The sequence below is a fragment of the Dermacentor albipictus genome, unplaced genomic scaffold (assembly GCF_038994185.2).
Source record: "Dermacentor albipictus isolate Rhodes 1998 colony unplaced genomic scaffold, USDA_Dalb.pri_finalv2 scaffold_13, whole genome shotgun sequence".
Classification (NCBI taxonomy): Eukaryota; Metazoa; Arthropoda; class Arachnida; order Ixodida; family Ixodidae; genus Dermacentor; species Dermacentor albipictus.
In genome coordinates, this window is record NW_027225567.1 from 10,401,558 (window position 1) to 10,427,571 (window position 26,014).

A 26,014-nucleotide genomic window follows, 5' to 3' on the forward strand; every position below is an offset into this window, starting at 1 on the left:
GCAGCCCGCCGACGTCCCTAAGGCGTGGCTCACTACCGCGTAGTACCGTTGCGTAAACCGCTGCACCATGCTGCGGGTCTCTTCATCACCATCTACTTTTGTCTCTTGCACGGCTAACACGTCAAGGTCATAGTCCACCAGCAGCCTACACAATTGGCTCTGCTTTCGCTTGGCGGCCAGACCTCGAACGTTTAGCGTGGCCAATCTAAGCGACGGGTTGGGAGCCATGATTATAGGTTTAGTGAAAAGATTTGGCCCGGAGCATGGTGTTTACCTTTTGCGCCTAGCACAACGCTAGACGCCCCCGGAGCCACCCGGTGGACCGGTACCACTGGAGAGCGGTGGCAGCTTCTTCTCGGCCTTCTTGTCTGCGTTAGCGGTGTTCGGTCGTGGTTTGTAGCTGCTGCGCCTGCCCGTTGGCGTCTTCGAAGGCGGCCCGTCTTCCCCTCTTCCTTGGTTCGCTGCGCTGCTGTCCGTAGCCTTCTCAAGAGGCCGTTTGACCGAGGCTCCGACATTGCTGCTCGTAGGGTCACTCTTCGCCGACTGGTCCTCAACTGTCTCCATTTGCTCGCTGGCTTCCGTTAGGCTGCTCTTGCTTTCTTCCTTGGTCTCTTCGGCTGGCTCTTTTGCCGCACCTTTTGTAGCGTTTTCCCTGTCCGGTGGTGTCCCCGCGCACGCATCAGGTGCACGCACACCGCCCATAGCACATGGGGTTGCCTGGTCTCCTGCCCCTTTCGCCGCGTCTTCGGCCTCGGCCGCATCCATCACCAACCTTGCCGTGTCGTCGCCTTCGGCTGGCCCAGTCATTGAAGCGTATGTACGTACGCACTGGTCCTCGGCGTGTCCAAACCGACGGCATTGCGAGCACCGGGGAACCTTGCAGTCTCGTCGTACGTGACCGGTGCCTTGACAGCGCAAGCACTGCATTGGCCTGCCAGGAACGACGACTAGGGCCAGCTCACCGGCGACCCTAATTTGGTGCGGAAGATCTTCCACCTTCACGCCGCTGTTTAGCTTGAGCAAGACGGACCGTGTAGTCGTCCCCTTGTCGTTGATACCCTGAACTCGCCATCGCTCTCGGGTCACTTGTACGGCTTTACCGAAAGCCGCCAACGCCGTTCTTACATCCTCATCGGCCACACCATGTATTAACCAATGAAGACGCAGCCGCACCTGCTGGTCTTGAGGGTCGACCACGATACAGCGCCGCCCCTTTACCTTCAGCTCCTTGACTTCCAGCATCCTTTTCGTGGCGTCCGCGGTGTTCATGGTCACAGCCCAGACGTGGTTAATCTGGTAGGCCCCCAGGGCCAGCACTTCCGGCAACAATCCTGTTAGGCCAAGAGCGTCCCGGAAATCTTCTACTTTGTAGGGTCTAGCTCGCACGTCGCCGTGCAAAAACACGGTGTTTAGCACGACGCGCCCCTTTGGCAGTGGAGGCAAAATAATCTGATAGTCTGCGTCATCTTCGGTGTTCCACCTGTTTCCGCGGCCAACAAAGGCCGCTGTCGCCGCTCCACTGGAGCTCATGATTCGCCGCTTTAACCAACTAAGCCACGGCGCCGTCGCAGTGCTCTCTTTTGCGTGTTCAACGCAATCGCTGGTATTGTCCTGGGCACCATAGGAAAAGGGCAAAATAAATGCATCGAGGCACCGGTGAGATTCGAACTCACGATCTCCTGTTTACTAGACAGGCGCTTTAACCAACTAAGCCACGGCGCCGTCGCAGTGCTCTCTTTTGCGTGTTCAACGCAATCGCTGGTATTGTCCTGGGCACCATAGGAAAAGGGCAAAATAAATGAATCGAGGCACCGGTGAGATTCGTACTCACGATCTCCTGTTTACTAGACAGGCGCTTTAACCAACTAAGCCACGGCGCCGTCGCAGTGCTCTATTTTGCGTGTTCAACGCAATCGCTGGTATTGTCCTGGGCACCATAGGAAAAGGGCAAAATAAATGCATCGAGGCACCGGTGAGATTCGAACTCACGATCTCCTGTTTACTAGACAGGCGCTTTAACCAACTAAGCCACGGCGCCGTCGCAGTGCTCTCTTTTGCGTGTTCAACGCAATCGCTGGTATTGTCCTGGGCACCATAGGAAAAGGGCAAAATAAATGAATCGAGGCACCGGTGAGATTCGAACTCACGATCTCCTGTTTACTAGACAGGCGCTTTAACCAACTAAGCCACGGCGCCGTCGCAGTGCTCTATTTTGCGTGTTCAACGCAATCGCTGGTATTGTCCTGGGCACCATAGGAAAAGGGCAAAATAAATGAATCGAGGCACCGGTGAGATTCGTACTCACGATCTCCTGTTTACTAGACAGGCGCTTTAACCAACTAAGCCACGGCGCCGTCGCAGTGCTCTCTTTTGCGTGTTCAACGCAATCGCTGGTATTGTCCTGGGCACCATAGGAAAAGGGCAAAATAAATGCATCGAGGCACCGGTGAGATTCGAACTCACGATCTCCTGTTTACTAGACAGGCGCTTTAACCAACTAAGCCACGGCGCCGTCGCAGTGCTCTCTTTTGCGTGTTCAACGCAATCGCTGGTATTGTCCTGGGCACCATAGGAAAAGGGCAAAATAAATGAATCGAGGCACCGGTGAGATTCGTACTCACGATCTCCTGTTTACTAGACAGGCGCTTTAACCAACTAAGCCACGGCGCCGTCGCAGTGCTCTCTTTTGCGTGTTCAACGCAATCGCTGGTATTGTCCTGGGCACCATAGGAAAAGGGCAAAATAAATGCATCGAGGCACCGGTGAGATTCGAACTCACGATCTCCTGTTTACTAGACAGGCGCTTTAACCAACTAAGCCACGGCGCCGTCGCAGTGCTCTCTTTTGCGTGTTCAACGCAATCGCTGGTATTGTCCTGGGCACCATAGGAAAAGGGCAAAATAAATGAATCGAGGCACCGGTGAGATTCGTACTCACGATCTCCTGTTTACTAGACAGGCGCTTTAACCAACTAAGCCACGGCGCCGTCGCAGTGCTCTATTTTGCGTGTTCAACGCAATCGCTGGTATTGTCCTGGGCACCATAGGAAAAGGGCAAAATAAATGAATCGAGGCACCGGTGAGATTCGTACTCACGATCTCCTGTTTACTAGACAGGCGCTTTAACCAACTAAGCCACGGCGCCGTCGCAGTGCTTTTTTTTTTATTACCGGTTTTCAATATAACAGTGCACATATGAATTTCACACTAATGACACAGATGCAAGCCTCTTGCAAGAGAAAAAGGAAGACGAAACAAAAAAGCGCTAGACAGCCGTCCATCCTCATAGGACTGACGTTGTTAAATTAAAAGTCCTTCATGACTGTCAGAGGTTCGAGCCTCGACAGCCAATCCGGTACACACTCTTGCATTTTGTGCATTTCAATAAATGAGGTCATACACTCTCTGAAATACATACGCGCTGGCCGAGCGTCGGTGTCGCAATGGTACCCGGCCATGCGAGCTCGCCATATAGAGTGGAGGGCATTCAACATAAGATCATACGGCACTCCGTCTTCATCTTTAATTGGCAGATACCTGATCCCTTGGGGGTCCACCGGTAACTCCTTTTTCAGCGTTCGCTTTAAAACGTCCCATAAGAAAACCGCCGCCCAGCAATGCAAGAAAACATGATCAATGGTCTCCGGCTTCTGACAGATCAAGCAGTGGGATCCCCACGGCACAAGACAGCCTCGTTCTTCGACAAAAGTCTTCACAGTGAGCGTTCCTGTGTGGAGCCTTAAAATGAAGGTTTTAACACCTGGTGGCACCTGCATTCGTTTCACCCGTTTAAGGACGTCTTGTCCTGGCCCTCCACTGTATATAGCTCTGTATAACGGCACAGGAAACACAATGTCGCACACATCTTTATACAGTGTTTTCCTTTTCACGTGACACAGATAATCGTTTGAAAAACGAACTGAAAGGAAACGCACACTGTCGGCCACTTCCTTAAAATAACCACGCAGTGTTCCGGTCATGCTTGCCGTACTGACAACATATGCAGGCAATGCTTTGCTCAACCTGAGCTGACATACGGTGCGCAAAAAAGGATCGCGCACATCGCGAAAAAACAAAAAGCGGTTGACAAGCTGTCGAACAAAAAGATGCGCCAAGCCCAGCCCCCCTTCCTTCACGTGCCTGAACAGATTTGTTCGGCTACACCTTTCCCAGGTAGAGCCCCAGATAAAAACCGCGAACACTCTGTGCAGCTTTTGCACGTTTACCCTTGAACAGTACAACGTCTGCATGACATACCACAACTTCGTAATAAAAAACATGTTACACACCGTTGCCTTAGCGAAAATCGACAGGTTGATGGCTTTCCACCTTTCTGCTTTTTCTCTAGTTTCTTTTGTTTGGTTCATCCAGTATTCGTCGCTATTTCTGTAACTGTCCATGGGAACACCTAGATACTTGGTCGGGGTTTTCATCCAGTTCACATTTGCAAAATGGTCCGGGGCGGAAGACCACTCTCCGTGCCACAAACCGAGGGACTTCCCCCAGTTCACTCTGCTGCCCGTCACACCACAAAAACTTTTCACTACGCTTATCGTTTCCGTTACACTTTGTTTGCTTGTACAACATACTGCGATGTCATCTGCATATGCCAAGAGCTTGACTTCTGTGTCTGCCAAATTATAACCGCGTATTTGATCATTTTGAATTATGGCCAAACACATAGTTTCTATGTAAATTCCAAACAAAAGAGGACTGAGGGGGCAGCCCTGACGCACAGAACGCATGACATTAATGGGGGCCCCCAATGATTTATTCACAATTAAGCGTGTTGTGCAGTTCTGATACGCCAACGCCACTCCCTCAGCGATGATGGAACCAATATTAACGTGATTCAAAATGGCAAACAAAATACCATGCGAGACACAATCAAAGGCTTTCTCGAGGTCGAGCTGAAGCACTGCGACTCCGCCCAAGGTGACGTCGCAGCACTCGAGCACGCACCGCATCGTGTGAATATTCGAAAAAATCGACCTTCCTTTGATCCCACATGTTTGGTGATCTGCGACAATTTCCTTTATTACACTTTGAAGTCTGGCTGCCAAAACCTTCATGAAAAGTTTATAATCTACATTGGTTAAAGATATCGGCCTGTAAGATGTCACCAGCCTAAGTTTCTCTACTTGATCACTCTTAGGGAGGAGTATGGTATGCGCTTTGCCAAAAGAAGGAGGCAAAGCTTTGTTCTCATACGCATCATTAAACAGCCGTGCTAGCAACGGTGACAGTTCCTTCTTGAAAGCTTTATATAAACAAGCGCCCAGGCCGTCAGGTCCAGGTGATTTGCCTTGATTCAAATCCTCAATTGCCTTTTCAACTTCGCTTTCTGTTATTTTCACTTCTAATCGTTCTTTTGTGTCGTCACACAATCGCGGCATGCGACCGAGGAAGACCTTTTTGAACTCGTCTACATTCGCTTCTTGAAACGCAAAGAGGGACTGGTAATACTCTAAAAACGCTTGGCCTATACTCTTACTGTCGTCGGCAGTTGTGCCATTCCATAGAATCTTATCGACGTGATTCCTTCGACCGTGAGCTTTTTCAAGTCCAAGCGCCCTTTTAGTGGGCGTCTCTCCAGCTACTAATGCATTTGTTCTTGCGCGCACCATCGCACCTTGATACCGTTCTTTGTCGAGCTGCTCGATTTTTTCTTTAATGGTTCGCACATCTTGTTTATACGCCCCTGGCTCTTCGCACTCAAGCGCTATCAGCTGCTTAAGTGTCTTTCGCAAGCTCTTTTCTTTCATTTCCTTCTCAAACTTTAAGCAGCTCGATCTTTCACAGGCTTTCATTTTTACGTTTTGTTTGAACCCTTCCCATTTCTCTGCTGTTGTTTGACTATTATCCTCACAAACCTCCCTTACGGCCTCATGTACTGCCTCTACAAATGGTTGGTCTTTTAGTAGTAAAGCGTTCATTTTCCATAGGTCCCAATTAAAAGATTCTCTCTTCTTCTCCGTGCCTATGTTACATTTCACCAAGCAGTGATCTGAGAACGATACTGGTGCCACAGAATAACTATGGCACTTTGGAATCATGTCTTGCGATATGTACATGCGGTCTAACCTCGCGTGGCTGTTACCTTGAAATCGCGTGTACATTACTTCCCGCTCCCCCTCCAGACACTCGCAAACATCGTCCAATTCATTTTCACGTATTAGTTTAGTCAACACACTGCTGCTTCTATCACGAATACCGGCATTATTGGCTCTATCCCGAGCACTCAAAACACAATTAAAATCCCCCAACAAAATCATGCACTTATCGCTGCAAATATACTGAAAAAGGCTCTCGAAAAATAAGGTGCGCTCTTCTACAGAATTCGGCGCATATATGCACATGACTCGAAATTCAATTTCACGATAAACAAAATCACAAAAAACAATCCTTCCAGACTGGCATGAAAATACACTTTGAACAACAAGATCAGGCAACTTCTTTACAAACAGAACACAACCGGCGGACGTCCCTACCGCGTGACTCACGACCGCATAATATCTAGTCGTGAAACGCCGCACCATGCTCCCGGTCTCCTCCTCTCCGTCAACCTTGGTCTCCTGGACGGCTAGTACGTCTATGTCTTGGTCAGTGACCAACCGTAGGACCTGACTTTGCCTACGACTAGCCGCCAACCCTCTCACGTTCAATGTGGCGATAGTAATTGACGGTAAGAGAGCCATCTTAACTAAGGAAAAAAAGTAGGCCCGGAGCATGGTGCTTACCCCTCACGACTAGCCCCCGGCTAGCCGCCTCCGGGACCTCCCGGCTTGTTCGTGTCGTTAGGCGAGACCGTTTTGCCCACAGGCTTCCTTTCAGGTGGTACGTTGGGCTTTGGCTTGTAGCCCATCCGTCTTCCTTGTGGCGTCTTCGTCGGCGGCCCCTCGCTGGTGCTGGTGGCACCACCGTCCTTGTCCTTGGTATCGTCGTGGGGTCGTTTGACTGGGGCACCAGGAGTCCCAGTCCGCTCATCGTGGTTGACTTCCTTGTCCTGCAGCATTGCCGTCTTGTCGTTGTCGGGTGCGTCTTCGTTAACGCCCCCCGTAGCAAGGCTCACTGCAGGCAGGACCTGCACCGGTTTGTCCGTCTTTTCGCCAGCCTCAGCCACCATGCCTTCAGCACCGGCGGTAGATGACCCTCTGAGTGTCCCTGTGGAAACCGAGTCTCCGGTTCCTTTAGCGGCGTCTTCCGTCTCGACCACGTCCATGACGTGTTCAGCCGCAACGTCCCTCGCTGCTGGTCCTGTCACGGCGGCGTAGGATTTGACGCAGTCAGCGTCAACGTGCCCGAAACGTTTGCACCTGGAACAGCGCGGGACTTTGCACTCTCTGCGGACGTGCCCCGTGCCTTGGCAGCGCAGGCACTGCATGGGTCGACCGGGCACGACCACCAAGGCCAACTCTCCGCCGACGCGGACCTGATGAGGAAGGTCCTCAACTTTGACGCCGTTCTTTAGCTTGAGGAGCACCGTCCGAGTGGTCGACGTCTTGCTTGCCATGCCTTCGACTCGCCACCGCTCCCGGCTCACCTCCTCCACCTTGCCGAAAGCCGCGAACGCTGTCCGGACCTCCTCGTCGGCAACGCCGTACAGCAGCCAGTGAAGCCGTAGCTTCACCTGCTGGTCCTCCGGGTCCACGATGACGCACCGTCGTCCCTTCACTTGCAGTTCCTTGAGGGAAACTAATCTTTTCGTCGCAGTCGCATCATTCAGGGTCACCGCCCAGACGTGGTTTATCTGGTACGCCCCTATGCATACCACGTCCGGTAAGAGGCCAGTCGGCAGTAGGGCGTCCCTGAAATCTTCGACCTTGTATGGTCTCGCACGCACATCACCGTGCAAAAACACGGTGTTAATCGCAACTCGTCCCGTAGGCAGTTGAGGCAAAATGAACGGGTATTCCTTATCATCTTCCGTAATCCTGTTTCCGCGACCAAAAGTGGCCGCTGTCGCTGCCCCGGAAGAGGCCATGACCCTACGATCCGAACAGCTCGGCTGCCGGATGCAGAATGAACTAAGCCACGGCACTTTTTTTTTTCTTCATTGCCGACTTCGAGGTTCTAAATCATGGTTTACAAAGGATAAAACATGTGAGCCACACTTTGGCCAACACGGTACCGAAATCTTTTCGACAACGCTAATTCCTCAAATACAGAGATCCATTGTGGTGGATCAGGCAGCGCTTTGAAACCATCAAGACACTCTCAATGGAATATTCCTGAACCGGTCGAACAACGATGTCACCGTTTTGGAATTTCAGCCGTTTTCCACATTGCGTGGAGGCTCAGGACCATAATAAGGTCACACGGGTCATCCTCGGTGTTATCAATCGGTAAGAAGCGTATTCCATATATGTCTAGGGGTAAGTGTTTTTCCAATGTTCCCTGCAGACCATCCCAGTGAAAGATGGCGTCCCAGCAGTCAAGGAATGCATGTTCTATGGTTTCCGGTTTTTTACATAATAAGCAGTCGGTGGTCCAGGGGATGAATATACCCTTTTCATGAAGCCAGGTCTTAACGGGAAGTGTTTTTTTGTGCAATTTGAAGAAGAAAGATTTAGCTGACGGCCGTATTGGCATTTTTTTCACTCTCTTTAGAACGTCTTGTCCTGGGCCTCTAAGGTGTGGAAGACGGTACAAAGGTGCAGGAAACATCGTGTCCACGAGATCTTTGTATTTTTTTTTTGTAACGGTTGACAGGTATTGCTGTGAAAAACGTACATTCAACTTCCTATATGAACATACCACTTCACGCAGGTAGCCAGTCACGGCTCCTGGCATGTTGTGAACAGTCGAAACAATGAATCCTGGAATTTGTCTACACAGCCGTAACTGTATCACCGTTCGGAGAAAAGGGTCGTTTCGATCCCGTAAAAACACAAAACGTGACACGACTTGTCGCAGAAACAAATGAGCTAGACCAAGCCCACCTTTCTTGACAGGAAGGAACAAGTTCGTTCGACTCATCCTCTCCCAGGTAGACGCCCAAATGAAAATAGCGAAAACTCGGTGAATTTAGTGCACGCTTACCCTCGCAGCACACAACACATTCATAACGTACCATATCTTAGACAATAAAAAGAGGTTGCAGACAGTGGCTCTAGAAAACATTGACAATTGCTTTCCTCTTCACCCGTCAGCCTTTTCCTTTGCTTTCGAAACTTGATCGAGCCAGTACGATTCAGTTTCACGGTAACTTCCGAGAGGCACGCCCAAGTACTCCGTTGGTAACGACGACCACTTCAATCGATAAAGGGCCTCCAGCGTGTCTTTCCAACTACCATGCCAGAAGCCGTAACTCTTATCCCAGTTTATCTGGGCTCCAGTTGAATCGCAAAACTTTTCAACGACAGTCATGGCCTCCTTAATGCTCGCTTTGTTTGTGCAGAAAATCGCGATATCGTCGGCATAGGCCAACATTTTTACTTGCGCTGCCTGCAGCCGATAGCCTGCTATGCGCTCGTCATTTTCAATCGCCAAACAGAGTGGTTCTAGATACATAGCAAATAGAAGGGGCGACAGCGGGCATCCTTGCCGCACAGACGAGCGCACGCGAAAGCCATCGGTGAGCTCCCCATTAACCATAATGCGCGTTGAGCATTCTCTGTACGCCATCATGACGCCTTCCGTTATGACGTTGCCAACGTTCGCATGTTCCAGTATGCAGAACAAAGCCTTGCGCGAGACGAGGTCGAAAGCCTTTGCCAAATCGATCTGCATCATCGCCACGTGGTCGCCAATCGCATCGCAACACTCAAGCACACTTCGAGCCACGTGTACATTTGTTGTGATACTGCGGCCTTTAATGCCACAAGTCTGGTGCGGCCCTACCAATGTTTTAATTACACTTTGTAGTCGTTTGGCCAAAGATTTCATGAATATCTTATAGTCGACGTTGGCTAGAGTTATCGGGCGATACGACTCTGGCAACAAAAGTTTTTCCTCGTCATCACTCTTCGGAATGAGCACGATATATGAGGTTGTGAAAGACAAGTGCAATCTTTTTCGCTCAAACGCTTCGCTGATAACTTCGCGAAGAACACGGGCCAATGCAGACTTGAAGGTTTTATAGAAAGTGGCTCCCAAGCCATCGGGCCCAGGTGCTTTACCGATGGAAAACTCATCTATTGCGCACTCTATCTCACTCAGTTCCAGCCGTGTCCTAACTTCTTCATCAAGCTTTGGTATCAATGAGAGAAATTCTTTTTCGTAGCTGTCTTTAAGGTCCCGCGGATGACCTAAAATTTCTTTAATGTGATCAGCGATCCTTTGCTTGATGTCATTTTTGTCGCACGTAATGTGATTGCCTTTAGCTAGCTGGCGGATTTCCTTCCGACATGCGTACCTCTTCTTATCTGAGAAGGCTCGTTTCGTTGGAATTTCTCCCGCCCACAACTTCTCAGACCTTGATGTCACAAGTGCTGCTTTGTATTTTTCTGTTTCTATCCTTTCTAGTTCAGTTTTCACTTTCTTACACACCAGGCTCGACACTTTCCATGCTGATAAAAAATTGCAGTTGCTGGCGAAGAGTTGTTTCTGATTGTTTCTGCTTGTGTCTAATGACACTGCTTCTTTGAATGGCCAATGTTTCTACTTTCTATTTCAATTCTTCCCATTGAATGGCAAAGCTTACTGGCTTGGCTGAAGTCAGGTTTTCTAGTTCCTTCACTACAGCATCGACAAAAACATCGTCATGTAACAACTGCGCATTCATTTTCCAACGATCCCAGTTAAAGGTGTGTTTGCTTTGTCTTTTCCCAAACGTGGCAGTTACCAAACAGTGATCGCTGTATGCTACAGCTTGAACATCATATTCACAACATAAGGGCACTAATTCGACTGACGCGTATAATCTATCTAATCGAGCGTGGCTATCACGCTGGAAGTGGGTAAATCGCGGGCGAGTACCACTGGCAAAAACACTACCCACATCTTCCAGGTCATAATCATGCACCACTGCGTTTAGAAATTCGGCACTCTTATCACGAACGCGTGAACATTTTGCTCGGTCTTCAGTATAGCAAACACAGTTAAAATCTCCCAGCAGTATTACGACCTTGGAACAGTTTACGTACGCTTCAAGACGCTCAAAGAGAGATCGACGGTCCGTTTCAATATTCGGCGCACAGATAGAAATAGCACGGTAATCCACATCACGAAAACAAAAATCGGCCACTAAGAGACGCCCAGTTTCACACGGAAACACTGATTGCACACAAATGCCAAAATTATTTCGTAGGAATATAGCGCAGCCGCCTGATCCACCAACAGCGTGACAAACGCACACATCAGAGTGAGCAGGAAAATTGGACACCATTATGTCGGTTACCTCTTGGTTATCAATTTTCGTTTCTTGGATTCCCACCATCATTATCCAAGAGGAGACGACTTAGCTGACATTGCCGTCTTCTTGCACTGAGCCCTCTTACATTTAACGTGGCTACACGTAGCGTTCCTTCAATATTAACCGCCATGGCTACACGGTATAATGGTGCCCATCACAGTTACAAAAGGATAAGTGCTCATAAAGGTGCGCCGATAACCATGTCTAATGCCTCTAAAGGAGACGCAGCTCGACCTTCCGGAAAGGGCACTCAAGTGCAACTTGGGCCCCCCTTCCTGGCAAGGTTCTAAAAAACTAGCGCTCAGGATAGCGGCCATTGCACTCACCAACCCCCCAACCCCACTCGAACTAGACAGCACGGAATTACGGAGGTGGTTTACCCGCCTGCCGTGGATCGACCGTAATGTTGGGCCGCAGCTTCAAGGTCGACCACCTTATACCTGGAGCTTTGGGCGGTGGCTCGTCTCCGCCGCTGCCATCCTATTTCGCCGTCCGGCTAACGGTCTGGTTGTGGGGCCGTTTCCCCGTCGTTTGGCTAGTTGGGCTATCTAGCCACCACAGTTGGGCCGGTAAGGGTGTCCATGCCTTCAGGTTCAACGAGGCAGGAGGTCACCTCCGTCTCAGGTGCGGTTTTCTCTTCAGCATTCGGCATGGCCGCGGTGCCCTCTGCAGTCGCTTGTTGGTGTCCTGTGACAACAGCCTGAGCGACTTGTTTCTCCTCCTGTTCAAGCCGCACCGCCGGCTTTGCCACGACGTCAGCTGCTTCACCCACCGCGGACGACGTGTCTTCCATGTCCGCCTCGTCCATGAGTAGGGCAGAGTTGTCCTCGTTGCCCACAGGTCCGGTCATGCTAGCATACGTGCGCTCGCACTGACTGTCTTCATGACCGAAACGTCGGCAGGCAGCACACCGTGTAATACGGCACTCGCGACGAATGTGGCCCGTGCCGCGGCAGCGTAGGCAGAGAGGAGACCTGCTCGGCACAACCACGAGAGCCAGTTCCCCGGCGACGCTCACCTGATGCGGAAGGTCGTCGAGCTTTACGCCCGGCTTCAACTTCAGCGTAACCAGCCTTGTTGTTGAGTTCTTATCAGCCACGCCATGAACCCGCCAGCGCTCGCGGCCGACGTCGGTGACCTTTCCAAACGGCGTGAAGGCAAGACGTACGTCCTCGTCAGGAACGCTGGGCAGCAGCCAATGCACTTTGAGGCGTACGTCCTGGTTGGTGGGGTCGATGACGAGACACCGGCCCTTTTTGACCTGCAGCTCTCCAACGCTGACGATCTTTTTCACCTCGTCGCTGTCCTTGAAGGTCACGGCCCATACATGGCTCATACGGTAGGCCCCGAGAGCAGCCACTTCCGGCAGGAGCGATAACTGTGCGAGCGCATCGCGAAAATCTTCCACCCGGTATGGGCGGGCCCTGATATCACAGTGTAGAAAAACCGTATTCAAAACAAAACGCCCTGTTAGCAGACTAGGCAAAACGACTTGATACTCGTCGTCCGAGGCAGAAATCCTGTTACCGCGGCCCGTCCGCTCCTACGGAGCCCATGATATACACGTCCGTCACGCTCGGTGGCCGGAAGTGGAGTCCCAACTAAGCCACGGCGCCGTCGCAGTGGTCTCTTTTGCGCCTTCAACGCAATCGCCGGTATTGTCCCGTGCACCATAGAAAAAGGGCAAAATAAATGAATCGAGACACCGGTGAGATTCGAACTCACGATTTCCTGTTTACTAGACGGGCGCTTTAACCGACTAAGCCACGGCGCCGTCGCAGTGCTCTCATTTGCGCGTTCAACGCAATAACCGGTATTGTCCTGTGCAGCATAGAAAAACGGCAAAATAAACGAATCGAGGCATCGGTGAAATTCGAACTCAGGATCTCCTGTTTACTAGACAGGTGCTTTAACCAACTAAGCCACGGCACCATCGCAGTGCGCTCTTTTGCGCGTTCAGCGCAATAGCCGGTATTGATATCAGAGAATCCCAAGCTATGATAACATGAAATATCGTGCATGACTTGAACCCGCTTGCGCTGACTGCTAAGCGCATCAAGACGTCGGAATCGGTCATAGTACTTTTCGATGGACTCAACGTGCCCAATTTTGTCAGGTATGGATCCACACTAGTGAGATGCTACCTTTACAGGAAGCAATTCGACGTCTGCTTCACCTGCGGAAGGGTCGGGCACCGCTCTGATGTGTGTCCAACACCTGACTTTGTTCAGTGCAGGGGTTGTGGAACTCGCAACCCAGGAGACGAACATGTGTGTGTACCTAGGTGCAAATTTTGTGACGACGATCACCCTACCGGCGACAAGTTTTGTAAAAAAAGATTTCAAGTCCCTTACGTCGTACGACTCCGTCGAAGAGAGCGCAACAGGACTCGGTCGTCAACAAGAGCGCAGTCGGAGGCGCCACAGCTGGCGCCCAACCACCGCCCCGAGGACAGGGAGCACTTGCGCTCCAGGAGTCGCACCAGATCCAGGCGTCGTTCGCTATCCAGGGAGAGAAGGCGCTCCAAGTCAAGGGAAGCGCAGGTGCACTTCGTGCAAAGAGACTCAATCCATGGCGAGAAGACGACGCCAGGAACCACCTGGGCTGACAAAGTCAAAGGTATGGCGAGGGTTGCTGGGGGCGCCTCGCCGGCTGTGGGTGACAACAATGATGCCAGATTAGAGCAATTACTTAAAGAAGTAGCCTCTTTAAGAAAAGCTAATGAAGAATTGACCAGGCAGGTAGTAGAGCTTCGTAAAAAAGAGCAGTCAAGCCCTGCTAGAGTAGAGATAGATAGACCTGTCAGCAAAAGCAACGATCCAGGGGAATCCAGCTGCCCTGCCCCTAAATAGAGAGCGGTGAGTTCCGAGGGTGATTCAGTCTCCTCAGCCCTCAGTGAAATAAAAGAGGCAATTAAAGCGATAAGAGAGACAGTGGAAACGACCAACTTTAAAGTGGATAAATTGTGGAAATGGATGCTAACGGCGGAGAAAAGACTTAGGAAAATGGAGGCGCGAGGGGATGATGATGATGAGTATCTGCTATCGGAGGCGGATAGTATAAAGTCCATTCCTGGATTGTCGGGGGCCATCACAAAGAGGAAAATAGCAGGTAATAGAAAGGCAACCTCACCTAATAACAATGGACAGTAATGATGGATTTAACGTGTGGCAATGGAATTGTCGTGGGTTCCAACACAAAAAAGCAGCACTGCAACAGGTGATCAGGTCATCTGAGGCCAGGCCAAAGGTAATTATGCTGCAGGAAACCTTAGCGGACGAAATTATGCTCACTGGGTACAAAGTTGTATGTAGAGACAAAACACTGGGGAGGGGGTTGGCGACGCTGATTGACAAAAAGTTGCCATACATTGAGCATGAGATTCACCTTAGACATTCCAGGTTTGAATTTATTCTAGTTGAGATTATACTTAAAAGGAACAGAGGTAAGGCGCAAAGCATTTTCTGCTTGAATATTTACAGCAGTCCTAACGACATGAGACAGAGGTTTAGAGCACTCTTCAACAAGGTTCAACAAAAACTCCCCTCTCATTATTGGAGGGGGCTTTAATGCTCCCTATCACATATGGGGATACGCTTGGAACAGAAAGAAGGGAGAGGAGCTATGGAGTCTTGCATTGGTTCTGGGGTTATGCTTGATTACTGATCCTGCGTATCCCGCCCGTTGTGGCACTTCGACAAGCAGGGACTCCACGCCAGATCTTACTTTTGTAAACAATTCAAGACGAGCCAATTGGGAAAATTCAAACTTGGATCTCGGAAGCGATCATTACATCATACACATAACCATACGCATACCGAGACAGGAAACAAGAATATCCAAATTCACTGATTGGGATCACTTCAGAAAAATTAGGGCGAACAGAGGGAAAGTGGGGCCTCTAGATGCCGAGCAGGAGCCCCTTCAGACATGGGTCATCCAGCTCAGAGAGGACGTCAAGGAGGCCACTAAAGAAATCAGGACAGAGGAAAATATTGAAGCTATGGACAGCAGGCTGGCGCATTTGATTGAGGCCAAACAGGCTATATTACAGAGATGGAAAACGCAGAGACTTAACAGGAGGCTAAGGAAAAAAATAGCGCAATTAAACAGAGAAATTGATGATCATTCGAAGACTCTCGTGAAGCAACTGTGGGATGAGATCTGTAATTCAGCTGATGGTAGACTCAAACATGGAGGTAGCTGGAACCTCCTCAAGCACTTCCTCAACGAGAATGAAACAAGGACAAGCAAGAGAACAGCTATAGCTAAGTTGGTTCATCAGGAAAGCCAAGATAAGACAGAGAGAGATATCATGGATAGTCTCGCAGGCAAATATCTCCCACTTAAACAACCAAACGAAGGAGACGAGAGCCCCGAGTATACGGGAGGCATATGTGAAGAACTTGACCGGGACTTCACTGAGAGTGAAGTGAGGGCGGCTCTTCACAGTCTTAATGGTAGATCGGTGGCTGGATCTGACGGAATAACTAACAACATATTAAGAAATCTAGATGATGAATCAATCTATTGTCTAACTGAACACTTCAATAAATGTTGGAGAAAAGGGGTATACTCAGAGGAATGGAGGGTGGCCAATACTATCCTCATACCAAAGCCAAGCAAACAACTCACTCTAGACAACCTCCGTCCTATTTCCTTAACGTCATGTCTAGGCAAAGCTATGGAACATGTCATCCTAAATCGACTCACGAAATACGTTGAGCAGAATCAGATCCTCCCATACAACTTGATCGGCTTTCGTCCAGGGGTGTCTACTCAGGATGCTATGCTGCTGATTAAACATCAACTTATACAGGCCAGCCCAGCGCATACGAAAGCTCTTTTGGGATTGGATGTGAAAAAAGCTTTTGATCGTATAAAGCATAAGGCAATACTTGACGTTCGCTCGGAGATGGGTTTAGGTAAGAGATTTTTTAACATGATTAAGGACTTTCTTAGAAATAGAACTGCACAACTCATGCTGGGTGAGCTTAAATCAGAAGCTAAGAATTTGGGAGATATGGGCACTCCACAAGGGGCTGTGCTCTCACCCATGCTATTCAATTTAGCAATGTCCAAGGTTGCAAGAAATCTGGAGAAAATCGAGGGTATACATTATGTGATATATGCCGACGACATAACCATATGGAGTGCCAAGGGCAATGTAGGACAGACAGAGACCAGATTACAGGAACGTTGTAGAGAACACACTGAAAGACATGGGGTTGAAATGCTCGGCAGCCAAATCAGAACTCTTAGTCATTAAACATTACAGAAAAGGTCGTAAACCAAGAGGCTACATTCCGGAAGATGAGCCAAGAGTGTGCTTATACACACATGAAGGATCCGCAACCAGGCTAGTTGAAAAAATCAAGGTTCTTGGGTATCACATAGACGGAAACAATACTAACTATAGAACAATACAACATATCTCAAATAAAACAGATGAAGTCATTAGGTTACTAAGGAGAATTACCAATAGACACAGAGGCCTAGGAGAATGATGATGAATGTGGTGTTTTGTGGCGCAAGGGCCAAGTGTGGCCAAAGAGCGCCAGGCCGGTGCTAATGTGTTCGCAATGGAGCTATGATTAACGAAAGGCAGATGTTACGGTGGCTGTGTAGGGGCCTAAAACAGTTGCTCTAAAGTGCATAAAGCTTATAGAAGATAAAATTATGCCAATGATTAATGAGCGGTGCAATGAACACGAAATACGCATTGTAAGTTAATTATCAGATCGTGACATATCTCACAGTTAACCTTTTTGCAATAAGCACTAGTGCCTTAACAGAGCCCTTGCGATGCAAGGGACTGGAGGCACGTGCTTTGGAAGACAACCATCACAGCGGCATCCTCTAAAAAGAGGATGTGCTATGAATTTAAGGGGCTAAAAACTTGCAAGTCTACATCGTTCAAGAATGCTATGGCTGCTGTGGTGTCAAAGAATGCTTCTTCACCAAGAAACATTGCTGGATGGAGAGGGGTGTGCTGGCGATATACAAGAGGAAAATGTCTCTTTCTCTCAGCTTCGTATTCCCGACACTCCAGGAGTACGTGGAGAACGGTCAGCCTCTCGCCACATCTACCACACGTTGGAGGCTCATTTCCAGTCAATAAAAAATTGTGGGTGCCATAGGGGTGTCCTATCCTGAGTCGACAGAATAGGACATCAGTACGTCGTGTTTTCGTTTTCGGGGGCCAGAAACCTAACTTTGGCTTAATCAAGTGAAGCTTATTCTTAGTTTCCAAGTCCCATAAGCTTTGCCAGTGGCTTCGCAGATTCTTCCGTAAGAGAGGCTTCAGATCTGTGACAGGGACAGCAGCCGTAGGAATAATTGCTTGCGAGGTGAGTGATGTAGCCATTTCGTCAGCTAGTACATTCACCGCAATGCCTCTATGGCCAGGTACCCAGCATATAATGACATGCTGGTTAGATATATACGTTCTACATAGAGTGGAGTAGAGCTCAGCCAGTACCGGGTTTTTGTGTTTACAGAGTGACTTCAATGCTTTTACGACGCTTAAGGAGTCTGTGAATATAATTGTTTTTTGAAGATTTGATTTTCTGTTATGTTTCACAGCCGACAATAGTGCGTGGGCCTCAGCCATAAATATACTTGTTTCAGGGTGCAGTGCACCGGATTCAGAGAAACATGGACCAATGGCTGCATAGGACACCCCGGCATGCGACTTAGAAGCGTCGGTGTAAAACTCTGCGCACGAGTACTTGTACTGTAGTTCCAAGAAATGTATTTTCATATGTGTCTCTGGCGCATGTTTAGTGATCTCTACAAAGGATTTGTCGCACTCTATCAGCTGCCACAGCCTTGGCGGCAACAGGTTCTCTGGAGACATAAGATGATATTCCAGCACCGGAACACCCATTTCTTCACTAAGGTTCCTTGCACGCAAAGAGAACGGTCTTCTCGCAGCAGGTCGGTTATTGAAGAGCATGGCATCGGTCATATCGTTTACGCATGAATAAGAGGGGTGCTCAGGGTTTGAATTTACTTTGAGGAAATATGTAAAACTGCTATATGATCTCTGAAGGTGAAGTGACCATACATTTGCTTCTGCATAAAGGCTTTGTACGGGTCTGGTCCTGAAGGCGCCGGTCGCGAGGCGGATTCCTAAATGATGGACAGGATCCAGCATCTTTAAAGCACTTGGTGTAGCGGACTGATATACTATAGCGCCGTAGTCAAGACGTGAGCCAACAAGACATCTATACAAGTTCAAAAGACATTTCCTGTCACTGCCCCATGTTGTACTTGATAGAAGTTTCAATAAGTTCATTGTCTTGAGGCCTTAGCCTTCAAGTATTTAAAATGTGGGATGAATGTCAGTTTTGAGTCTAATATAATGCCGAGAAACTTTTGCTCGGCGCTTACCGGTAATCTGCTACCAGACAGCTCAATAGCAGGACATGATACTATTCCTCTCTTATTCGTGAAAAGAACGCATGTACTTTTCTGTGGGCTCAACCTAAAACCGTTTTCTTCAGCCCATTTTGCCACTTTATTTAGGGCATGCTGGACATGTCGTTCGCAGATAGTTAAGTTGCACGATTTAAAACCAAGCTGCACATCATCTACATATACAGAGTATGACATTGTTCGTGGGATAGCCATGGCCAAAGAATTTATTTTCACAATAAAGAGTGTGCAGCTTAGCACACCACGTTGTGGAACCCCAGTTTCCTGGGTGAAAAACCTTGACAAGGCATGGCCCACCCTAACATGAAATGTGCGGTTAGAAAGGTAACTTTCAATGATACTTAGCATATTCCCGCGGATACCCACAGCGGAAAGGTCTCGAATAATGCCAAAGCACCATGTGGTGTCGTATGCTTTCTCCAAATCAAGAAATACGGAGAGAAAAAACTGTTTATGTATGAAGGCATCCCTTATATTTGACTCAATGCGGACTAGGTGATCTATGGTCGATCTGCCTTCTCTGAAACCACACTGGTGAGGATCTAGTAGTCCACTGCTCTCAAGGATATAGATTAGGCGCCGGTTTATCATCTTTTCAAAGAGCTTGCAGAGACAGCTTGTCAAAGCGATAAGTGTAACTACAAGGTACGGATGGGTCCTTACCTTGTTTGAGTATGGGTATTATTATAGCTTCTTTCCAAGAAGATGGAATATATCCAGCGGCCCACATGTCATTAAAAAGTGAGAGAAGTGCTTTCTGTGTTTCAGGGTGCAGATGCTTGACCAATTCATATATGATACGGTCACCACCTGGTGCTGAGATGTTACAACAAGCAAGATAATTTTTGAACTCCGCTAGACTAAGCGGGCGGTCATAATCTTCATAATGGCCACATTTCCCATCAAGGGGCGGTCGCTCTGCACGTTCTTTGAACTTGAGGAATGATTGCGTGTAATGAGATGCACTGGAGATATAGGCAAAGTGTTCACCCAGGCAGTCAGCCTGGTCTTCCAGGCCATCTCCTTAGGTGCTTAATAAGGGCAGGGGGTTCGTCTCCCGGCCTTTTAGTTTATTTACCCTATTCCACACCTTTGCCTCGGCTTTGTAAGAATTTATCCCAGATAAGTACCGCTCCCAGCTCTCTCTCTTTGCACGTCTACGTGTTCTCCTGCCTTGTGATTTGACCTGTTTAAAATTGATAAGATTTTCAGCTGTTGGAGAATTGCGAAGCAATCCTCAAGCTTTGTTTTGATTTTTGCGTGCTTCTCGGCATTCGTCATTCCACCAAGGGATGCGACGGTTCTTTGCCAGTCCGTTAAATTGTTTAATGCACTTTGTTGCAGCGTCAATAATAAAACTAGTTAGGTATGCCACAGCATCGTCTATATTAAAATAAGAAATGTCGTCCTCGCCTAAATATGTGAGTTCTCGAAACAGTTCCCAGTTTGCTGATTCCACGTTCCATCTAGAGAAATGGGGCGAGCATGTATCTGGTTTTGTTAGATTTAATGTAATTGGGAAATGGTCACTCCCATAGGGGTTCTTGAGAACAGACCACTCCAGGTACGGAAATAATGTGCTGGAAGCTATGCTTAAGTCAATGGACGAGTACGTTTGATGTGTAGCATTGTAGTAAGTTGGTTCTTTTTTATCCAATAAACATGCACCTGAAGAAAATAGAAAGTTTTCTATCAGGCGCCCACGTGCATCGGAACGCGTGTCGCCCCACAGGGGGCTATGTGCATTTAAATTGCCAACAACTATATATGGCGGAGGGAGTTCATCGATGAAGCTTTCAAAGTCTGTTTTAGTAAGGTGACAAGAAGGGGAGACGTACATCCAAGTAACCGTTATTAGCTCACCAAATAGCACAGCTCGTACTGCAACTGCCTCGAGGGGGGCTCGGAGACTTAATTGCTGACATGCAACACCCTGATCGACTATTATGGCTACACCCCCCGAGTAGGAGAGTGCATCATCACGGTCTTTGCGAAAAGTGGCATATTGCCTTACGAAGTTGGTCTGTGTTAATTTTAGGTGCGTCTCTTGAACACACAGCAACTTGGGATTGTGTTTGTGTAGGAGTTCTCTAATGTCGTCGAGGTTATGAAGAAGTCCTCGAACATTCGATTCTAGTATTTGTGTATCCATTATGTTATATGTGTAGGATGCTGTGTGTTTAAGAGACTGAGATCAGTTCACGAGCGCTTTGCAGGCGCCGTGACGGGAGTTTTGTCTTTTTTGGAGCGGTCGAGTGATGCTCGCCGCTCCTTCGGCGCTGGTGGCGCCGTCTGACTGGTCGTTGTGTCCATCGCCTCTTGCGAGGCGCTGGACACGCGCTCTTCCGAGCGCTTTGTTTGGCGAGAAGGCCTCGGCACGTTGGACGAGGTCTTTGGGGGCACCTGCCCGGAGGGGGATGGCCCCTTCTGCTGGGGTGACGGAGCAGCGCTAGCTGCAACCGCCGTGGGGGCAGGTGGCGTAACTGCCGACTCACTGCTTGTGGGTCCGACAGCTGCCGGGAGCCGTTGTGGCGCTGCCCCCTGACGCGCCACATCGGCAAAGCTGTTTGGCAGGTTGGACACCCGCCTGCGCGCTTCTTTGAATGAGAGGTTCTCCTTTACTTTAATTGTTACGATTTCTTTCTCTTTTTTCCAGGATGGACAAGACCGCGAGTATGCCGCGTGGTCCCCACCGCAGTTTACACAGTGTAGAGGTTTATCGCAGGATTCAGTGGGGTGTTCGTGTGGACTGCACTTAGCACAGGTCAATCGGCCTCGGCAGTTTTGCGAGCTATGGCCGAATCTTTGGCACTTGAAGCAACGGAGAGGGTTAGGTATGTACTGCCTTACTCGGATCTTAATATAACCTGCTTCTATTGTTTCTGGTAGCACACTGGAGCCAAATGTGAGAATTAGGTGTTTGGTATCGATTTCTTTCTCGTCGCACCTGATTCTAATTCGTTTTACATTGATGATATTTTGATCCTTCCACTCTTCCAAAAGTTCGGCCTCGGTCAGGTTCATTAAGTCATCTTCAGAGATCACACCACGAATGGTGTTCATGGTGCGGTGTGGGGTCACTGAAACAGGAGTGTCCCCAATAGACACTAGGTTACTTCGTTTTTGGTACTGGTTTTTGTCACGCAGTTCTAAGAGGAGGTCGCCACTTGCTAGCCTATATGCATTATAGCCTGGGCCAATAGTTTCAGTTAGACATGTTGAAACCGGGAAAGGCGAGATCATTCTCGTTGTCTTTCCAGGTTTCTCAGAACGAATGACTTGATAGCGGGGAAAGTTTTCAATGTGTCGGCCAAAAAATTTAAATACTTCTTCGGTGCGCCCTAGCTTCTGAGGGCGATCAGGGAGTTTTGGAAAGGAATAATCCATAAGGGAATGTTCAGTTTTCGGCAGTAACGGCAGCCGCCCATCATGGAGCCCAACAAGGGGATGCCACAGGTCTTATACAGAAACAAGTCTTGCGGACGCCAACTGTACGTTTCCGCTATAACCAAATATGTACAGATTATGGGGTTTTACGTGCCAAAACGACTTTCTGATTATGAGGCACGCCGTAGTGGAGGACTCCGGAAATTTCGACCACCTGGGGTTCTTTAACGTGCACCTAAATCTAAGTACACGCGTGTTTTCGCATTTCGCCTCCATCGAAATGCGGCCGCCGTGGCCGGGATTCGATCCCGCGACCTCGTGCTCAGCAGCCTAACACCATAGCCACTGAGCAACCGCGGCTGGTAACCAAATATGTACAACCAAGGTTGATTGCACAACACATGGTTAACCCTTGCTGCCGGGAAGAGCGGAAGTAAAAAAGAAATGAAGAGAAGACAGGAAAGAACAAAGGTTAGAGAGAAAGACGAAGATTGGTGAGAAGGACAGGAAAAGGCAACTACCGATTTCCCCCAGGTGGGTCAGTCCGGGGGTGCTGTCTATGTGAAGCAGAGGCCGAAGAGGTGTGTTGCCTCCGCCGGGGGGCCTTAAAGGTCCGAACACCCGGCATCGGCTCAATCTCCAGGATCCCCCTTTCCCCGGACACGGCTAAGCCGCGCACGGTTACACGCGGGAGGGTCCAGCCCTCGTGTGCTCGGGTACGTGGTGTCGCAACACACCAAACGCCTGCTGACGCAGACGCCCCTGCGGGGAGGCCTAGGAGAAGACAGCGCTTTGAGGCTAATACATGCCTTTGCTCTCTGTCACTTCCCTTATGTGGCTGGGTTATTCAAATGGAAGCAGGCAGAACTTAACAAACTTCATGTGATGCTCGGGAAGCTCGTTAAAGTAGCCCTAGGGATACCCAGTAACGCTGCAACCGACAAACTCATGAGTCTAGGGGTGCAGAATACAATGGAAGAAATTGCGGAGGCCCAACAGCTAGCGCAACACGAAAGATTGACAAAGTCACGAGCTGGCAGGAACATATTACAGGCAATAGGTGCAGAACTGAATTGTATGCCATTTTCACACCATCTCTTATTACCGCTCCTACATTTACGTAATCCAGCAATGCAAAAAGTGTGTTATGACACACCCTGTCAAATCCTTTTTCCAAACTTAACTGAATCATGGCTATACGGCCACATGACGCATCACAGCACTCTAAAATTTTTCTTGCCATATGAATATTGCTAAAGATACTTCTTCCTCTTATTCCACATGTTTGGTGTGCACCAACAATATCGGTAATTACTGTTTGAAGTCTTTTTGCAATAACCCTCATATACACTTTGTAATCCACATTTTTGAGACTTATGGGCCTATAATTTTCTACCGACTGCAATCTTTCAGGATCTTCTGTTTTCGGTATAAGTATGATATGGCTTTTCCTAATAGACATGGGCATTTGTTTAACGTCATATGCCTCCGTTATAGTACGGTGAAGCATTTCTGAAATTTATGTTTTGAAAAAATTATAAAGGGCAGCCCCGATGCCATCTGGTCCGGGTGTCTTGCCGTTGCTGAGGTCATCAATCACTTTCTGAACTACTACTATTGCTATTGGCCTTTCAAGACCAATTTTAATGGTATCATTCAGTTTCGGCATAAGTGACAGAAAATCTTTTACAAAAGGACCTTGCACTTCTGCTTCGCTACCCAACAAGCTCAGATACCGTTCAAGGAAAGCTATTTCGATAACCTTCTGGTCCGACGAAACCATGCCACAATAGCGTATTTCTTTTATCTCCTTTTAGGTAGCATACCTCTTTTCTTCAGCTAGCGCGCCTTTGGTGGGTGTTTCTCCCACCAAAAACCGTACCGCGCGTGCCCTTACCACGGCGCCTTTATATCTTTCCTCAGCAATGCATTCCATCTATCTTTTCACTTCTTTAATTTCTTTTCTGAACAATCCGGGTATCGTGCTATTTTCATTTAAAAGATAGTCAAGTGTGGCTTGTAGCTCGTTTTCTTTTTGTTTTTCTTTGTATCATAGGATGTTTGACCTCTCAATTGCGAGCATTTTTACTTCAGTTTTAAAATTCTCCCAAACCGCGGTAAAGCTTGTGGTATCATTATACAGAGCTTCTTGGCACTTTTTTCTCACCAGTTTAACAAACGCTTCGTCTTTCGAAAGGTTTTCATTTAACTTCCAGATGTCCTAATTAAACGCACTTGTTTTTCTTTTATTACCTACTTGGAACATTACAACACTATGGTCACTAAAGCTAACGTGTTTCATTATGTAGTTGCTACAAAAAGCCAAGATACCTTGGGAAATGTTCACGCGATCTTATCTAGCGTGGCTTTGAAGCTGAAAATGTGTGAACTGCGCATGATTTCCGTGAACACCAACGTCCACAAGGTCACAGTCCTCTGTTAAAGCTCGAAGCTGTAGTGCACTTTTGTCACGAACTGGAATATTACTAACCGTGTCTTCAGGTATGCAACCGCAGTTGAAGTCAGCAAGTAACACAGCGTGGAACTCGTCACTCGCGCCGTGGCACCGAAGGCAGAGCGGCGATCTCCCTGGTACGCACGAGCTGGTGTGGTACGTGCCACACCAGCTCCGCATCTTCACCGACGCGGAGCTGGTGTGGCAGGTCTTCCACGGTGTAGGCAGCCTTCAGGCGCAGCGACACTAGACGCATGTGGGAACCCTTGTCATTACAGCCTGCCGCACACCACTTCTCCCTCGATATATCGCTAATAGTGCCGTAGGGCGCCAGGGCAGTTCTCACGTCTTCGTCGGGTGTGGTGTGCAGAAGCCAATACAGCTTCATCCTGATGTCTTGGTTGTAGGGGTCTATCACAACACACCGCTGCTCCTTAACACTGAAGGCTGGGGCTGTCAAAAGCTTCTGCTTGGCTTTTCCGTCTTTGAATGCTATCGCCCAGGCGTGATTCATTTGATACGCCCCTAGGGCCACAACTTCCGGCATGAGCTGCAGACGGCCTAAAACATCTCGGAAATGTTTTGCAGAAGAGTACGCATTTGGGCTGGTTGGTTCATGATTACGAGCAATAAAAACAGCACTAAACGACAGGACGAGTGAAGGGTCACCGACAACAGAGCTGACTAACAACCAAAGTGTCTTTATTCTTTCAGTCAGCATATATATGCTCCGCCGCTATCTGAAACCACAGAATCAACAGAATTGGGCATGCGCAGGGGGATTGCAATTAATGCGATAGGAAGGCAATCTCCTTCGGAAGGAGAGAAATAGATGGAAGGCTTACACATGCTTCACCGCTAATGTGAATGTGGAAAGCTTCGGAAATAAGGCGTGCGCTGTCATCGCAGTATTTTGACAGGTAGGTCACACCTTCGAAAGATGGCTTGCAGCCGCATTCATTGCAATGCAGTGACAACTGACTATCTTTTGCTCGTTTTCGAAATTTGTTTGAGTGCTCGTGCATGCTGTCATTGATGCACCACCCCGTTTGGCCGATATAAAAACGCTTGCATGAAAGGGGAATCTTATATACCACACAGTCACAACAGACACCAACAAACCTCTGTCTGTGCTGCTTTTTAGAACTTCTCTTGTTGTTCTTGGTTACCCGATTAATTTGATGGGACAGGCTACCTAACTTGTTTTTGGCAGTGAACAGCAACCTGACACCTGCCCTGCTGACAACCTTTTTGAGATTGTGCGCAACCTGGTGCACATATGCTATAACCGCAACCATTTGCCATGAGCGATACTCAGATGGAGGTGGAGCAGTCCGCAGCTGCTCCATCGGCGTCGGCGGGGTGCTTCCGTTTAGT

At 48.6% G+C, this 26,014-nt stretch overlaps 11 non-coding genes across 11 annotated transcripts; all 11 read right to left on the reverse strand.

Annotated features, from left to right (window-relative positions):
• Positions 1-1,648: 1,648 nt before the first annotated feature.
• TRNAT-AGU (transfer RNA threonine (anticodon AGU)) lies at positions 1,649-1,722 on the reverse strand. The gene has a single exon. It is a non-coding gene; the product is annotated as a tRNA-Thr (tRNA).
• An 84-nt stretch (positions 1,723-1,806) lies between these two features.
• TRNAT-AGU (transfer RNA threonine (anticodon AGU)) lies at positions 1,807-1,880 on the reverse strand. The gene has a single exon. It is a non-coding gene; the product is annotated as a tRNA-Thr (tRNA).
• Positions 1,881-1,964: 84 nt separating this feature from the next.
• TRNAT-AGU (transfer RNA threonine (anticodon AGU)) lies at positions 1,965-2,038 on the reverse strand. Its single transcript has one exon. It is a non-coding gene; the product is annotated as a tRNA-Thr (tRNA).
• An 84-nt stretch (positions 2,039-2,122) lies between these two features.
• TRNAT-AGU (transfer RNA threonine (anticodon AGU)) lies at positions 2,123-2,196 on the reverse strand. The gene has a single exon. It is a non-coding gene; the product is annotated as a tRNA-Thr (tRNA).
• Positions 2,197-2,280: 84 nt separating this feature from the next.
• On the reverse strand, positions 2,281-2,354 carry TRNAT-AGU (transfer RNA threonine (anticodon AGU)). Its single transcript has one exon. It is a non-coding gene; the product is annotated as a tRNA-Thr (tRNA).
• An 84-nt stretch (positions 2,355-2,438) lies between these two features.
• Positions 2,439-2,512, reverse strand: TRNAT-AGU (transfer RNA threonine (anticodon AGU)). The gene has a single exon. It is a non-coding gene; the product is annotated as a tRNA-Thr (tRNA).
• An 84-nt stretch (positions 2,513-2,596) lies between these two features.
• TRNAT-AGU (transfer RNA threonine (anticodon AGU)) lies at positions 2,597-2,670 on the reverse strand. Its single transcript has one exon. It is a non-coding gene; the product is annotated as a tRNA-Thr (tRNA).
• Positions 2,671-2,754: 84 nt separating this feature from the next.
• TRNAT-AGU (transfer RNA threonine (anticodon AGU)) lies at positions 2,755-2,828 on the reverse strand. Its single transcript has one exon. It is a non-coding gene; the product is annotated as a tRNA-Thr (tRNA).
• Positions 2,829-2,912: 84 nt separating this feature from the next.
• TRNAT-AGU (transfer RNA threonine (anticodon AGU)) lies at positions 2,913-2,986 on the reverse strand. Its single transcript has one exon. It is a non-coding gene; the product is annotated as a tRNA-Thr (tRNA).
• Positions 2,987-3,070: 84 nt separating this feature from the next.
• On the reverse strand, positions 3,071-3,144 carry TRNAT-AGU (transfer RNA threonine (anticodon AGU)). Its single transcript has one exon. It is a non-coding gene; the product is annotated as a tRNA-Thr (tRNA).
• A 9,911-nt stretch (positions 3,145-13,055) lies between these two features.
• Positions 13,056-13,129, reverse strand: TRNAT-AGU (transfer RNA threonine (anticodon AGU)). Its single transcript has one exon. It is a non-coding gene; the product is annotated as a tRNA-Thr (tRNA).
• Positions 13,130-26,014: the final 12,885 nt, after the last annotated feature.